We start from the raw sequence: 16,997 nt of genomic DNA on the forward strand, positions 1-16,997 counted from the left end.
TGTGTATCTAAAAATATTTAGTTATTTTAGTATAAGAATTAGTCGAATTACCTCATTACGCTAAATTCTGGAACACTTCTTTGTATACTACATTTTGGGTAGTATTATATGTCTGGCCATCCTTATCACAAATCAACACCTTCAATCCACTTTTCCTTGTAACTCTTGAGATTGCGACGTAAAGTTGACCATGGCTAAATACTGGCCTTGGAAGATATAGACCAACGTGTGAGAGAGACTGCCCTTGACTTTTGTTAATCTTCATAGCAAAACAAACAACCAATGGATATTGTTTTCGTTGAAACTTGAAAGGAAATTTTATGTCCGATGGGGTTAAGAGCAGGCGAGGAACAAACACTTTCATACCAATGTTGTTTCCCGATATAATTTTAGCCTCGATTATGTGGTTACCCAACTGAGTAATTACTAATCTTGTGCCATTGCATAGACCATTAGGTTGGTCTATATTCCTAAGTAGCATAACTGGGACACCAACCTTCAGTTTTAGGGTATGATTTGGCAGACCGGAACTTTTGATGCTGTTCAAAAAATCTGTTGTATATAACTCTTGATTTCCTCTTATATTTCTATTTGATGCGCAAATACTATCTGAGCTAAGATATATTTTTTCCTTGCCTGGAATCATGGACAGTAAATGCTCATTAACCACATGCACACACTCATTTGTTGGAGCAAGAATAACTCTCTCTTGAAAGTAATTTGGGTTATCCAAGTTCTCTAACATGAAAGGATACACACTATCCACAATAGATGCAATGGGACTTATTCCTCCATCTTTGATCAGTATATCTTCAGGAATCTGTATGTTTGCTTCCCCATCATTAGGGTCTCCTTCTTTACCATCTCCTACTCTTAATATCCACTCTGAAAATTCTTTGATCTCATTCAAATTTGAATCCGAACTTCCTGCTTGAAGTCTCATATAACGTGTCAAAGAAAGTACACGACAAAAGTCCCACAAGTATGAAGAGTTAATAGCTGAATAAACAATATCTTGTTTGCTTCCCTTTGGAATAACCGGTAAAATCTGTTGAAAATCTCCTCCAAAAACAACTACCTTGCCACCGAATGGTTGCTCCATACTTTTTGGATTACTAAATCGCATAATGTCCCTTAAACTTCTATCCAAAGCCTCAACACAAAACCTGTGAACCATTGGGGCTTCATCCCAAATAATAAGTTTTGCCTTAATCAAAAGGTCTGCTAACGGTGCTCTCTGCTTGATTTCACAAGTGGTATCTTCATTTACATTTATAGGAATTGCAAATCTAGAATGAGCGGTCCTTCCGCCTGGTAGTAGTAGAGAAGCGATCCCACTTGATGCAACATTAAGTACAATTTCCCCTTTACATCGAATAGCGGCAGAAAGTGTTTTCCACATGAAGGTTTTTCCTGTGCCACCATACCCATAAAGAAAGAAAACACCTCCTTTATCTCCAGCAAGAGCACCAATTATTTCATCATAAACGCCTTTTTGTTCATCCGTAAGACATGAAAGTAATCTTTTGTGCTCTATTTCCATGGATATTTTGTCATAAGAAAGTTCTTCATGAATAAGTTTGTTCAACCCATCTGAAATCAAATCCCGATCTGGTAGTGGCATCGGAGGAAATTGTGAAAGACTTCGTCCATTACTCTGTAGTAAATTCTCTATGTATGCCAAAGTGTGGTTTTTCAGTCGCTCTTCACTTAACGTCAAGTCTACAATAAGAAACAATATCATTAGTATGGAAATGGTTGCATGTTAGTTATGTGCAAGTTACTATTGAATCTATAAAATTCTATTACCAATAATACTACTGCTAGGGGATTAAGTAAATGCATACTAATGCCATATGATCTGTAGATATTTAGGGATTGCATCAAATTTACCAATGCCTAATACTAAATTCGTTTATAAGAAAAATGCAGCAAAAAATCTCCTTCCAGATTATCAGCTATACCGAAAGTCACCAAAATTATGAATATGGTTGTGCAGGCCGCTCTGTTCCTTAATCCTCCACCCAAATTTTTTGTGCAGTGCCCTATTCTTAATCCAAGGTACTGATTATAGATTACTATTTCTGATCAGTTTAAAATTCAGTTTTTCTTTTTCTTTCCTAGGTTTGACAATGTTCGCATCTGGAAGGAGAAGCTAACGAATGTAGTTGATGATTTTTCTCCGCACGGCCAGCTTCTTAGTGTTATGGATGACCTGTTCAGGTTTGTATATACTTTTTATTTTCCATTCACAGTAGCTGAACCTGGTACATTCTTGTTACCCTTAGCCGAATGTTACTGCAATACCAATTTCAATAATTTCAGCCTAGCTTACCCTCTATGATCAGTATAAGATTCAGTGTTCGCATCCAATAGGGAGAAGCTATTGAATTAAGGGAGCAACTTCTCAGTGCTATAAAAGAATCATGCATCAAAGTTTTTTTTATTCTACTTTATATTTTCTTAAAACAGTAGCTGAACCTGGTACTTGTTGCATACGTTTCCTATATATTTTCAAGTCAAATTTTTTGTGCAGTGCTAAGTAAGTTGCTGCATTGAGTCGAATCCTCCTTGGTGTACAATATTTCTGGGTTTTACTTAATCTGTTTTACTTAACCAGTCTCCCAAATTCACAACCAGGATTCTACTTTCCTGCAATGTGTGATGCGATGCTAAAAAGATGAGTTAATTTCTATCCAATATGGATGGCTTTGACCTGTGCTTTTCTTAAAATAGGCTAGTTGATTCTGTTCTTCTCTTTTCTAATGACAAATTTCCCCCGATTGATCGCATAATAATACATGTAGATATTTAGATGTTTATATTAAGATTGGAGAATTTATAATAAGATGATTATATCTTGCATGTCACGGGTACTATAAATCTATAGATGCATACCATAAATTTGATTATGCATAACATAAATCGGTTTATGCATAAAATTCTTTATGCAAAGTCTATATGCATAATATAGTCTGTATATTATATAATTTCTTATGCATAATCTATAAATGCATAAAAAAATTCTTTATGCTGAATTCTATAATCTGTAAATGCATAATATTGCGTCATACCGGGAATTTGAAGAATAACTCTCTGCCTAAAAAGAACATCATCTCCGTGGAACCTCCATATTTTCTCCCACACAAACTCGGGTCTAGACATACTTCCTGATATCAATAAAGTCACAAATAGACTCCTTAAATACCCTGCTGATCCCCAAAAGCTTGCTTCAGTTATACCATCAATGTATTCCCTGTCATCGTCCAGTAATCCAAGAGCATAGCAAGCCTCTTTGAATGTTGAGTACGTTACACCATTGACTGTTCTGATTTCTTCGTAACATGTCGCACCTCTTACTGTATTCAACAAAGCACCTAAATAGTGCAATTCTCCACTTCCCGGAGGAACATAGTAAATTCTTCCAATAGAAAATCTTTGTGCCCTTGTCGTCCATTCCTTCTTCCCGTTTTTGTTCCACACAAACTCCGTCGGAAATTCACAATAAGTTAATTCTCTTGCTTTCTGATTTGTTCTATTACATTCCATCCAACTTAAGAACATTGACTTATCAACCCCCGGCTTGTTCACGATGTCCTCCAATGACTCGTCATCTTCAAACACAATACTTTGTTCATTGGGTAGGTGGAAGCTCAACCTTTCAACCGGTGGAGTCCTATAATGAATATCATATCCCAAAATTCTCCATACAGCTTCACATGGAGAGATATACCTGTAAACTTACGAAGGTTAATGATAAACACAATGAAATTCACCCCAAAATGGAAAAGAAAGAAACTATGTGAAATATTCAACATTTAAATAGAAGTTAGAAGACCATATAAGGTCTTTTAAGTGATGTTGAGATTTACCTGCAATCGTAGTATGCTTTTATCTCATCTTTTATAGTGTCGGCACTTTCACTTGTCTGACTCAACGATGCAGTTACTCGATCATGACCCTTGCTAATTTACTTAAAAAGATATTTAATTGCACGTGATTGGTTGCACCACTCAACATTGATGTGAGCTCCATATTTCAATAGAAGATAAGCATTATATGGAACGACATATCTATTATCCAAAGTAACTCCATTCTTTTCTACTGTCCGTCCGTTATTGCTTCTTTTGTACACAGGAAATCCTTGATCATCCACTGTCGTTCTCTCGTTGAAATTTTTAGGGAATTTCTTTGTACACTTTCCATCCTTCATGCACGGAGCACGCATGTTATATTCACCACATGGACCATGAATCATGGAGTCTGTAACCAGTTTATATAATTCTGGATTTGTTTCCTTGTCAGGTATCTCTGCAGAAATAACCCGATCGATGTCATCCGCATTAGGAAACTTGTCTTCTTGGTGCCAAGAACAATACAATATGAGCATGAGGTAAGCCTCGCTTTTGAAATTCAATTGTGTAGACCACTGCACATATAAAGTTTCATATTAGACTATAGAATATATTAAAGATTAAGATAAATGAAAAATCATAAAAGATATTTATTATATAAATATTAAAACTCACAAGCTTGTGTTCTTCCAAATAATTTGCCACCCTTCAAATCTGTAATCAACTGATCTAGCTTCATTTTAAAAACTCTACACAGAAGTCTGGCCGATCTTCAGGTTTAAGAAGTATTTTCTGTACATATCGCATGATTTATGGCCATTTTGGATTGCATGTAAAGGTAATAAATAAATCAGGATATCCATACCATTTGCATAGAGCCATAGCATCTTGGTAATTTTGAACCATGTATCTAGCACCACCAGTAAAAGATGAAGGCAAGACTATGCGTTTTCCGGTAGATGAAGAATTAGTGTTTTGTCTTGGTATTTCTCTCAGATTCTTGTACTTGTCTACTCTCAACTGTTTTTGATGCGTTCGAACGAAGCACATCCTTTCAGATTCTATCATTGTGTATGCGTCAACCAAAAACTGTTGGAGTAATTTTCGGGCCCACAAAATAGTGACAGATTCATCTTTTCTCTCGCATATTCTAAATGCAAAAAATTACCTCATGGTCAATTTCTTTCTTTTTCTGTTGGAAGATGTTTCCCTTAATTGAATACCAAGTCGATATCCATCCTCTCCATAAGGGAATAACAACGGATATTGTAGGGGAAGATACGATGGATGTAACTCGTTTATACGTTTCAATTGGCCAGTTTGTGTCTCAACTATAATATCTCTTTCTCCTGTTGAACTCCCATTATCTCCAACAATAAGAGCAGCCACTTCGGATGCAGTTGGTAGATTGTAAGTTCTGCCATCACTTTCCCTATTTCCAATGAGTTTAAGCTTAACAGACTCCTCATTATTGGATTCAAATCGATCCCTAGCCACCCTAAATGCCTGTGCTAGAGGATTATATGCATCCAACATCTCTCGCAAACTTTCAACAATTGAATCATCTAATGCGTTCCTTGCATTTCTTTCACTGTTTGAGCTGCAATAATACATTGGCAAGAAATATCGGTTAGGAATACACTTTAGGTCACGCCAATGGGGTCAACCACGATTCAAGCATAATATGCAATTTCAACATAATTTTAAGGTAATCTCAACACACCTGTAAGCATGCAATCTGTTAGATACTTCGTTTTCAGTATCATATATATATAGTTGTGAAAATTTCGGTGATGATCCTGTTGTTGGCAATAAACTCCCTATTCTATGGTAATTTTGTCCATATAGTATGAAGGTAAATGGACCACGTCCCTTGTTGACAGATGAATCAATCTTCCCACCCATTGAAGTAAAGGCAAACATCATATTATATGCTCGTGTATTTTCCTGGAAATTCTTGCCCTCTGAATCTTGATTTGTGTATAGATCCTGAAGTACTTTAGGTGGATCTCGGAGCTTAGGAAGTTGAACCTTTCCTTGCATGCAACATTTGTTAAATTTTGGGTTTGTTTTTCGATCTTTCCTTGCTCTCTCTTCAAACCACATGAACGCATCACAATATTCACATGTGTATGTTGGATCTCCAATGTCCCAATAGCCTACATGTTTAATCAATACGTTTGGAACATAAATATCACATAGGTGATTGTTAGTTATTAAATATAAATAGTTGCGGAATAAGTACCTTCAAAACCAGTAACATCCGCATATATATCGTTCCCACCTTGAATGCCGACAAAAAAAAATGTAGCATAATTAATTTACAATGAGCTTTACTAACAGAGAGGCCGGGTGGGCGTGGAAAGGATGAGATGTTTCAAACCTTCAATGTCAATATTTGAGTCGTCCTCAATCAGTTCATCGACGATCTCGTGTTCTGTATTGAAATTGATATAGTAATAAGCTACAGAATAATACATTAAACAAAAGATAAATGGTCGGCCAATACCTTCATAATCAACGTTTGAGTTATGGTCGCTATCGGTATCCATATGATGCCCAAATGCTATAATGAGAATGATACTTGTGTTAATGTATAAGTAGTTCGGAATCTGACTGAATTTTTAATTTGAATTTTTACGGTGTAATAGCTTGTAAAATATAATAGATACCTGAAGAAGTACTTGCATGGTTAGTATTGTTTTCGCTTGTGAATCTATCTGGTGTTATATTCATGCCACTGGTCGGCATTTGTTTGATTGATTCAGGTGAATGATTAGATGCAGCAAACCCATTGATGCAATGAGAGTTTTCGGTGCTATGACACACAGATGATGTTGCTAGTTCTCCAGGAGTACGAAATTGCTTCTGACTTGAAGATGATTGGCCATGATCATCGGAGACTACAAAGTTGAGGTACATTAACAAAACATTAAAAATATACTTACTGCAAATCCTCTGGTGGTTTTACTTAATCTGTTCTTCAAATTCATAAAACGAAGACATCCCAAATTCACAATCAGAATTCTATTTTACTTTACTGGAATGTGTGATGTGATAAAGATGACTTAATTTCCTTCCAATATGGATGGCTTTGACCTGTGATTTTCTTAAACTTAAAATAGGCTAATAGATTTTGTTCTTATTTTTTCTAATGACACTGATACTCTATACGAACAAATCAGATTCTGTTCTTATCTTTTCTAATGACAGATTTCCCCCGATTGATCGCATAATAGTATATGTAGATATTTAGATGATTATATTAAGATTGGAGAATTTATAATAAGATGATTATATCTTGCATGTCACGGGTACTATAAATCTGTCAATGCATACTATAAATCTTTTTATGCATAATATAAATCGGTTTATGCATAAAATTCTTTATGCAAAGTCTATATGCATAATATAATCTGTTTGTTTCCTATATAATTTCTTATGCATAATATGTAAATGCATTAAAAAATTCTTTATGCTTAATTCATAATCTGTAAATGCGTATTCTAAAAAATATGTTCTTTTTTTTATCAATGAAAACACCCTCTATAATGCTCAAATGTAAATGTTAAAGAATGCTTAAGAGTACTTGCCATTTGATATATCTCCTAGTGGTCTTCTTAACTGGTTTGATGTCCTTCTTGCTTCCATTGATAGTCGTTGTCGCTTTTCCCTTAAAATGGTTATTCTGTTCATCCTGGCATTTTTCTTAAGCATTTGATCCATTCTTTTCTGCCTCTGATCAAACTTTTCTGGTTAAGATTTCCCCTTAAAAATGACCTATGAATGATAATTATCTAGCAAACGTGGATTCATTATTTTTCTACTTTAAAAACTGTTTGGGTTTACAGTGACAAATGTATAATTTAAGAATCTGATATTGGCGGCAAACTATTAATGATTCTTTTTTAGTTTTATCCCATAATTATCTGTCACTTTTAGGGTTTTAAAAATATGTCATTACACTATATTTTCCGTAATCATCAATAAAGTGTCAAACTCTTTTTTTCCCTAGATTACAATATCTTTTATGATTTTATCTTTTAGATATCCATCACTTTTATGGGATTTAGAAATCTGTCATTTTGAAGGGATTAAAAAATCTGTCACTTTCATGGGATTTAAAAATATGTCACTTTTATAGGATTGGATAATATGTCACTTTTATAGGATTGGATAATATGTCACTTTTATGGGATTCGAAACTAACGACAAAGCATAAGTGTACGAAATATTTGTGTTGCTTCTGTTAGTTCTAAATTCTATCAAAGTTAAATCAGCCTTGTCACCTGAATTAAGTTTTGAGACTGTTAGTATTATAATTTGGCTCGTTCTGAATGTTTTTTTTACCATATGCTCGTATTTTTTAACTCTTTTGAAGTCTTATCTTCTCCGAACTTTCCAGTCCTTTAAGGGGCAATGCCCTTATAGATTCATCATCTCATGTAATCAGCATTAAGCCTTTGTTTATGAAAAGGTAAATAAGCAATAAAGTAGGTATTTGAATAATGCAATGTGCATCAATGTCGGGCTTTCACTTGGATCATACTATATATTTATATCACTCATTTAGTAGGAATGTTGTTTAATTTAAGTAATATTAGGGAGTTTTCATGTAATTACAAATCATAATTCAGATTTAATTTTATCAAATGTATCGAAACTTCCTTAATTTTGCATAAATGTAATTTAGAACTTGGCTAAATTAAGTAGTCCAATTTGATAAACTGTGCAAAACTGGATTGGTTTGGGGTACGGTTTCAGGAACTTAAATGGTCTGATCAGAGGTATGAGGAGAATTAAGTGTTCAAAATTCAGGAGAGGTGTCTTTAAAGCTTGCTTTATAGCTGTCATTAAGTGTTCGCCACATATTCCCCTTGCATATTGCCTTCGCCACTGCACTGCAACTCAACCTTAAAAAATTCAGGTCTGTTAGCTACCCACAGGCCAAAGCGAGCAGCCATCACTTCCCCAAGTCTTGAAGGAAATAATGCCCTTGGTCCAAGTATGCATTCTATGTTAAGTCTAATAAATGCGGTTCAGTATTAATTAACAAGTTAATAATTTAGTGAGATCAAGTGAGCTGAATGCCTAGCTAGAGGCCGCTTCAGTTCAAGTGGAATTAATGATATTAATCCACAGCTTACTCTTGACTGAACCCGTAGGGTCACACAAATAGTACGTAAACGGATCAAGTGTTTAATGGCATTAAATACTCCATCTATGGATATTCGGAATCGACGGATCTTGGTTTCAGTGGGAGCTGAGATCGTCACAGGCAAGAAATGAATACTCCGGAAACGATGATATTGCCGGAAACGGAAATATGGATCGTATCGGAAATATAAATATTATCCAAGTCGTAGATGTTGCCGGAAACGGAAACATGGTACGTATCGGAAAATATTATCGGAAATGGAAATATTGCCGGAATCGGAAATATTGCCGGAAACGGAAATATTGTCAGAATCGGAAATATTATCGGAATCGGAAAATAATTCCGGAAACGGAAATATTAAATATTTGTTCGAAACGGAAATTAATTCCGGAATCGGAAATATTAAATATTGTTCGTATCGGAAATAAATTCCGGAATCGGGAATTTAATCGAAAGCGTATCGTATGAATTAGCATCGGACGAGGCTCGCTAGACGAAGGCCCAGCACGAAGCCAGGCCATCGCCCAGCAAGCCACACGCATCACCAACACACGCCAAAGCCTCGACCAGGCCCAGCGCAAGCCAGGCCCAGCCGAAGCCATGGGCGCGCGCGGACAGTAGCATGGGCCGAGCGCTGTGCGCTCAGCGTGGGCCGCAAGGCCTGCGCGGGTGTACGGTGCTCGTGCGATGCTCGTGTGTGAATCCTAAAGCTATCGGGATTCGATAAAAGATTAAATCCTAAACCTATTAGATAAAGTTTATTTAAATAGAGTCCTAGCAGGATTCTAATTAAATAAATTAGTATCCTAATAGGATTCCTATTCCTTTTCCATACCTCTATAAATAAGGGCCTAGGGTCATTATTTATACATAACTTTTCAAGTATTCAAAGCTAGGATTTTTAAGCAGAAAAATCAGCCATATCTCTTGCCCATTTAGCCGAAAATAAGTAGTACCTTAAGGGCGATTCTAGTTGGTCAATCTTAAGGCGGATCCGGACGTGCTGTGGACTATCTACGGAGGGACGACACTTGGAGTCCTAAAGACTTGTTCTTGTTCGGTTCGGGCGCAGCTAGGGAAGGCACGCAACAAAGAGTATGCATCTAAACTATGCTAAATGATTATGTGTAAATAATATGTTTTCCTGGCTTTATGGTTTTTCCGCATGATTTATGAATTGTCATATGTATCATAACCTAACAAGTCTTGCATCCCAGGTTGTCACATGTCGTCCACCCTACAGCCAACACCACCCCTTCACTCGACCTCACCACAGCCCCCAGCCCCACCCTTCCTCCAGCAAACACTACAGCATCTACACTCACCTTAGACATGCCCATATTCTGGGCTACACCACCCTGCCCTCGACGTTACACCATTAAGATGACTTGCCTTGCCTTACACCGCACTGGCATAGACTTTGCTGCAGGGTAGTTGTTGACAGTGTCTCGGGTGAGGGTAATAAAAATGGGTATAACTTCTATTGCAGTGTAGTGGGAGTTCTTGCTGAAATTTGAGTTGATCTTGTAGACTCATGAGTGATTTATTTGTTTTACAGAGTGGGTCAGGAATCACTGATGGAAGATAACTGGGCAGATGATGATATAGAAAATGAATTGGCACCTATAGCTGTTCAACTGGCATATGTTCAACAGGTATGGATCGTGTGGCATCTGACTTCCTTGTTCTATGACTGGCTTTTCAGCAACATGGAAATACACAAGAAGCTGTGAAAGCATACTTGGACATGATAAAACAGAATTTAGATGATGAACCATCCCTTGCTATTGCAGTGTGTGGAAATCAGTGCGTTGTGTGAAAAATGGATTAAAATTTACAACAGTAGCTTAATTGTGTTCCTAATGATTCAATTTTCCTATTCTTAATTCAAGGTACTGATTCCAGATTACTCTTTCTAATCAGTTTAAAATTCAGTTTTTTCTTTTTCTTTTCTAGGTTTGACAATTTTCGCATCTGGAAGGAGAAGCTTACGAATGCAGTTGCTGATTTTTCTCCGCACGGCCAGCTTCTTAGTTCTATGAAAGGACCTGTTCAGGTTTGTATAATACTTTTTATTTTCCATTCACAGTAGCTGAACCTGGTACATTCTTGTTACCCTTAGCCGAATGTTACTGCAATATCAATTTCAATAATTTCAGCCTAGTTTACCCTCTATGATCAGTATAAGATTCAGTGTTCTCATCCAAAAGGGAGAAGCTATTGAATTAAGGGAGCAGCTTCTCAGTGCTATAAAAGACTCATGCATCACAGTTTTTTTATTCTACTTTATATTTTTTAAAAACAGTAGATGTACCTGGTACTTTGTTGCATACAGTTCCTATCCATTTTCGAGTCTTCTCATGATCTTTTGGTCAATTTTGTTGTGTAAGTTTTAACGCCCATACCGGTTTCTGTTTTGGTTCAAACTTATCATGCTATTAACTATAATCAAGTATTAAAAAATAAAGAACATAGCAGGGAAATTGAAAAAAATTCAAAGGCTTTTATTAACCAATAAAAACGACATGAAAAGAGTAGAACCCTTCAAAATCCAAAATCATCAAACATTAACCAATAAAAACGACATGAAAAGAAAAGAACACTTCAAAATCCAAAATCAACAAACAGAAAAGCTTTAAACCTAAAAAAACACCAGAATAATAATACTACAAATGTAAATAAATACTCTTAATTGTTCCAGCAGTAACTTTAGTCCTTCTCTTTTTTGACGACAATCTTTCGCTGAGTTTTATTAGTAGAAAACTCAGATGATGTAATATGCCCTTCCGAGCTTGTGCACCCCAACTCTTCAAAGCTTCTTTTATGGTTTGGAGTGATACAAAGTTCCTCACAATTGTCATCCATATTCTCATTGTCATTGTTGAGTACATTCTGCATATAATAGAAATAATTAGATACATGTCTCTCAAACAACAAATCAAATGTATACGTGTGTTTAATATACTTTTAGATATTTATTTTTATACCTTCTCTGTGTTAGTATCCTTGAAATGGTTGACAGATTTTGAAGTTACATCTAGTTGTTCTTCATGCTCCATAACCTATTATAAATAGAGAGGGTAAGCAATTGTATATTGATAAAAAGATTAGAGTTTTATTTGATTATAAAAGTACCTCATTAGGACCCTCTACATCTTGGAATGTCTTTATAAGGCCTACATCATCAGACATCTTTGTTACTGTGAATAATGGGCAGCTTTGCTTAAGGTTATAATCTGTAACTTTAACTTTAAATAAAAACTTCCGGTCCAGTAGTTCTTTTAAATCTTTAGGCACTGAATCGTCATTGTCATCCTTATTGCCATCCTGCATCAAGTTTAAAAATTGATCAAAAGATCTACAATAATATGTAATACACTTTTACTATATAGTAACATATAGGAACAATCACAGATGAACTAAGTATACCTTAATTTGGCATTCTCTTATATGTAATGCAGACTTTCCTAAGATTTGTACCACCTCGCGATCAAAAATAACAAACGAAGCACTTCCTGATTCATCCCTCACCCTTACTTGAAGTTTGAACCTTGGAACAGGATCTACATAATTATTGCACTTTTCGCACCAAAACTTCGTTAGCTCATCAATTTTTTGATCTTGAACTTTCTTGTAGTCTTTCTTACATGCAAGGTAGAACCAACCATTCTCAAGCTCAATAGAGTCGATTGTGGCTAATGTCACAAAGTTGCAAACCTATGCCATAAAAATCCAAAATTAGTATCTTGAGATAGATCTTTTGTTTTTTCTGTCTATATAAGCATCAAATTAAACAATACTAATGTGCTCACCTCCAGCATTTCAAGAATCTCATCAACATGTTTCCTCTCCGATTTTTTCAGGAACTCGTTTTCATGTTTCTGAGAGATGTGACTACTTATTTGTTCCACCATTTCTGAAGAAGTTTTTCCTTCACTCCCAAATCTGCATGACAATTTTTTTTGCAAGTATACTTATTATAAAAGTTTATTTAGATTAGAAAAAAAAGGTATTAAGGACAAAAAAAAAATACACATACCTCTTTTTAAAATCATTTATCTCTGCAATTTCAGAATTTATATGGAGTCCAGTCACAAATAGCGAACTCGATATTCCAACAAGACATTTAAATGCGTAAGAAAGATAAACGTATAAGAATGCAAAACCCCATCAATGTATTAAATGACGCAAGGATTTAATTCATATCAAATAATATATATACCATGAAAAGTCTTGATTTTTGCATACTGGATGGCAATAAAAACTTGACAATTTGGATGATTAGATAAATATTCTGTCAATTGATCAGCATATTGATTCCACAAAGTAGAACTCAAGAAATTTTTCCTGACAACACAACAAAGTTAGTACAAAAATAATAATTGTACTTTCCTTAAAAACATTAAAAATATACTTACTGCAAATCCTCTAGTTGAATATTGATCATTTTTTGGGGGTTACCATCTCTAATAAATTGATTAGTTGATAATATTCCAGAAAAATATCCAATACAATCTGTTTTTACAAAAAAACGATATTAAAAGCGAATAATAATAAAAAAAATATAATATACCAAAATTTTAGTAGATTTTTATACCGATTAACACACTGTTGTCTAGATCTTTGAGTGCTTCGTATGACTTAAAATCAAAACCATCCATAGGAATGGTCGATGCAACCACTTCTACGGCTTGAGCTTGAGTAAACATTCTGAAGTTAATTTTGTATGGATGCATCGTGGGTTTATAGTCTCCAGCATTCTTTCCAACACCAAAATACGAAATATTGTACGCTTGTCCTTCGAGGAAAACATTCCGCCATTTTGGGATGAAAGACTTTTTAATAGAAGCTTGAATCTTGCCTCCCTAGTATACAATAAAAATAAAATAAATAATCAGTTAGCAGCATACTAAAACTTGAATATTAGTATCGAACCTAGCACAATATGAATGATCAAATTACCTCTGCATCTAGTAAAACCATTTCAATAGCATTTGTTTCACTCGGATTATTGAAGGCAGGAACGCTCCATAGTCGGATAACCCTTGCTTGAATCGTTATGTTCTCTATAGAAGGATTAATAGTGTGTATGGGTGTAAAATTCTTGGCCTTTTTTTTTCTCAGACTTCACGTATATTGATGTTTGATATTATTGATGGTTGAGAAGGGAGTATATATATACTCAGTTGAATTCTAGTCTACCCTAATTTGTTGTGATTATTCAGGATTCTTGGGATTACTGGATAAGCAGGGAGTATTTTATAAATTTATAATTCCCTAAAATTTCGTAATTTATAAGTTTTGTACGTAGTTTATGTGATTTTTTTTTAATCTTGTTCTATGCTTTCCTATTTTGCAGGGACTCAGGGAATTATTAAAAAAATTGAACGTGAACTACATAATGTAAAACGTAGATTAATTTTAGTCTTTTCTTTTCTATTTCTAAGGGAATTTTATCAACTGTAAAACTGTTTCTATCCCCTAAATTTTAGAAACTCCACGTTTTTAGGAATTGGTTTAATTCCATTTAACCAAAATTTTTGTAAATAATAATTATTCTAAAGGATCTTTTCAACAGGATCTCTTTCACTTCACACAGGATTTTGTGCCACAGGATCTTTGCCCACGTTTTTAGGATACCAGTTAAAAAAAATGGCGGTATCTTTTCCACAGGATATCACGTTTTTTATATCAATTTCACACGCTTTTTTTCTGACTTTTTCTATTATGATCGTTCATTTGAAAATTTTGGTAAAAGATGCGGTCAATTTACTAAACTGATTATAATATTTCACTTTTTTTTTAAAAAAAAACTTTTTCTATTATTATTAATTATTTAGAATTTTATGGAAAAACAGGGAATTTTATTTTTAAATAGTTAAAAAATAATTAAAAAAAGAAAAATACTAAAGGATTCACTAGGAGATGACACGTGTCATTCTTGGTGTCTCTTTTAGTATATAGTTATAGATATTCGTTTTAGGGGGATAAATATTTATTAAAAATATGGTTAAACAATAATTTTAAAATATCCGTGCGTGTGCACGGGATATAATCTAGTTTTGGATATTACAATTTGGTTATGATATACTCCGTACTCTTATCGGATTTTTTCTTTTCTTTTCTTTTCTTTTACTCTTCAAAGTATTTTTGGGAAATCCAGACATTGTGATATGGAAGTATAATTTACCATTGTTACCATTTACAAAAACTCCAAAAGAATGACCATGCAAATTTTGCTACTTTTTTTTGATATGCATAAGTTTTGAATTCGAGGATCATAAATGAATAAATAAAGCAAACAATACAATTGAAAAATAAAAATAAAATCAAAGCTACCACTAGAATTATATATATACTTCTTCCGTTTCGAAAATATCGCATCTTAATTTGACTCTTAATATCTCAAATCTTGTGCAAGTAAAAATTATAAAAAATCAATATTTAGAACATATATATCGATACTAATCTAACATGACCCCACATGACTAAAATTTCTTTATGTACGAATAAAAAAAACTGGTCAAAATGGTAGTGTAAATAGTGTAAAAAAAATGGTGCGATATTTCCGGAACGGAGGAAGTATATTATACAAAATATATATTTATGATTTTACATTATATTTACTCACTCGATTTTTTATACTCTAGATTAATCACCAAATTTGTCCATTTTTTGCGAGACTCTCATTCTTATTTTTTAATTTCCTTAAAATTCAGTATACTCCCTCCGTTCTTGAATATTAGCCCTATTTGGAATCTTGACACTATTTACAATTTAAGAGAATCTTCTAATTTATTTCCAATACGTAATTCAAAACATATTCATGCTTTGTTCGTCTCAATGTGTAGTTTAACAATTTCAAAGTTTTATATTTTTTAACATACGTATTTGGAGATATTTACGTTTAAATATCGAGTTAAAACGGGTTGAAAAGTCAAGAGGAGACTAATACTTCCTCCGTTCCACAATAGATGCATCATTTCTCATTTGCGCACTATTCATCAATCAACTTTGACAACCTTTCTTTCACTGTCGTGTAAGAAAAAACATAGTCAAGTGAGATCTTGTTAAATTTGTATTAATGCAAGAATTCCAAATATCAACTTTTTATATTTTTTTACTTATACGCATTTAGAGATATTAATGTTCAAATAAGCGCGTTAGCATACGTGCAATGAGAAATGATGCATGTATTAAGGAACGAAGAAAGTATTTAAGAATGGAGGCAGTAAAATAGAGCAATTAATTTGAGAATGGAATATATTTCTTTTCTCACCCTTTACTTTTTTTTTTTTTGGTGCGAATGAGCCACAAGGGCAATATAAATTACAAATGGGGGCGGGGGGATTCGAACCTGAGACCTATTACACAGGCCCTCAGTCTTAACCACTAGGCCAAGACATCATTGGTACCCTTTACTTTTTTAATTGTATTTACTATTGCATTAAATCAATAGTGTGAATGTGAGTGTGATGATTGCAAATTAGCAATCCTGTCCTTTTACAGATTGAAGTTGTTTTGCTTTTAATATTTGGGTGTGGATTATTTGAAGTTTAATGGGTGGGTGGGGATAATCTGGTTGGATATTTAGTGGGCACTTTCTCTAAAGTTATGGCAAACAAAGATCCAAAATCACCCTTTTCACTGCATGCTTTTAAATATACTGCTTGTTGGGGTGTCACGATGTTTATTAAGGTTTTATTTGCCTTTTCTCACGAGAGATTAAAGTTCATGTGTTATACGAAGTATATAAAAAAAATTGAATGTCTGATTAATACTTTTTATTAGGGGTGTTCATCGGTCTAAACCCGGATCGGACCGGACTAATCTAGACCGGGTTGAAAATTGAAATTTTGATAAATCAAACTCCGAAGATCGGACCGATTATGCTTGGACCGGACCCGGTCCAAACCGAAAAATCGGTCCAAAATCCGGACCGGACCGGTTTGGACCAGTTATAGACCTATTTCTATATATATTTT

At 34.4% G+C, this 16,997-nt stretch overlaps 1 pseudogene; it reads right to left on the bottom strand.

Moving 5' to 3' along the window:
- Positions 1-55: 55 nt before the first annotated feature.
- On the bottom strand, positions 56-13,183 carry LOC110803196 (uncharacterized; annotated as a pseudogene).
- Between the last annotated feature and the right edge of the window lie 3,814 nt (positions 13,184-16,997).

This window comes from Spinacia oleracea, chromosome 2 (assembly GCF_020520425.1).
Source record: "Spinacia oleracea cultivar Varoflay chromosome 2, BTI_SOV_V1, whole genome shotgun sequence".
Taxonomy (NCBI): Eukaryota; Viridiplantae; Streptophyta; class Magnoliopsida; order Caryophyllales; family Amaranthaceae; genus Spinacia; species Spinacia oleracea.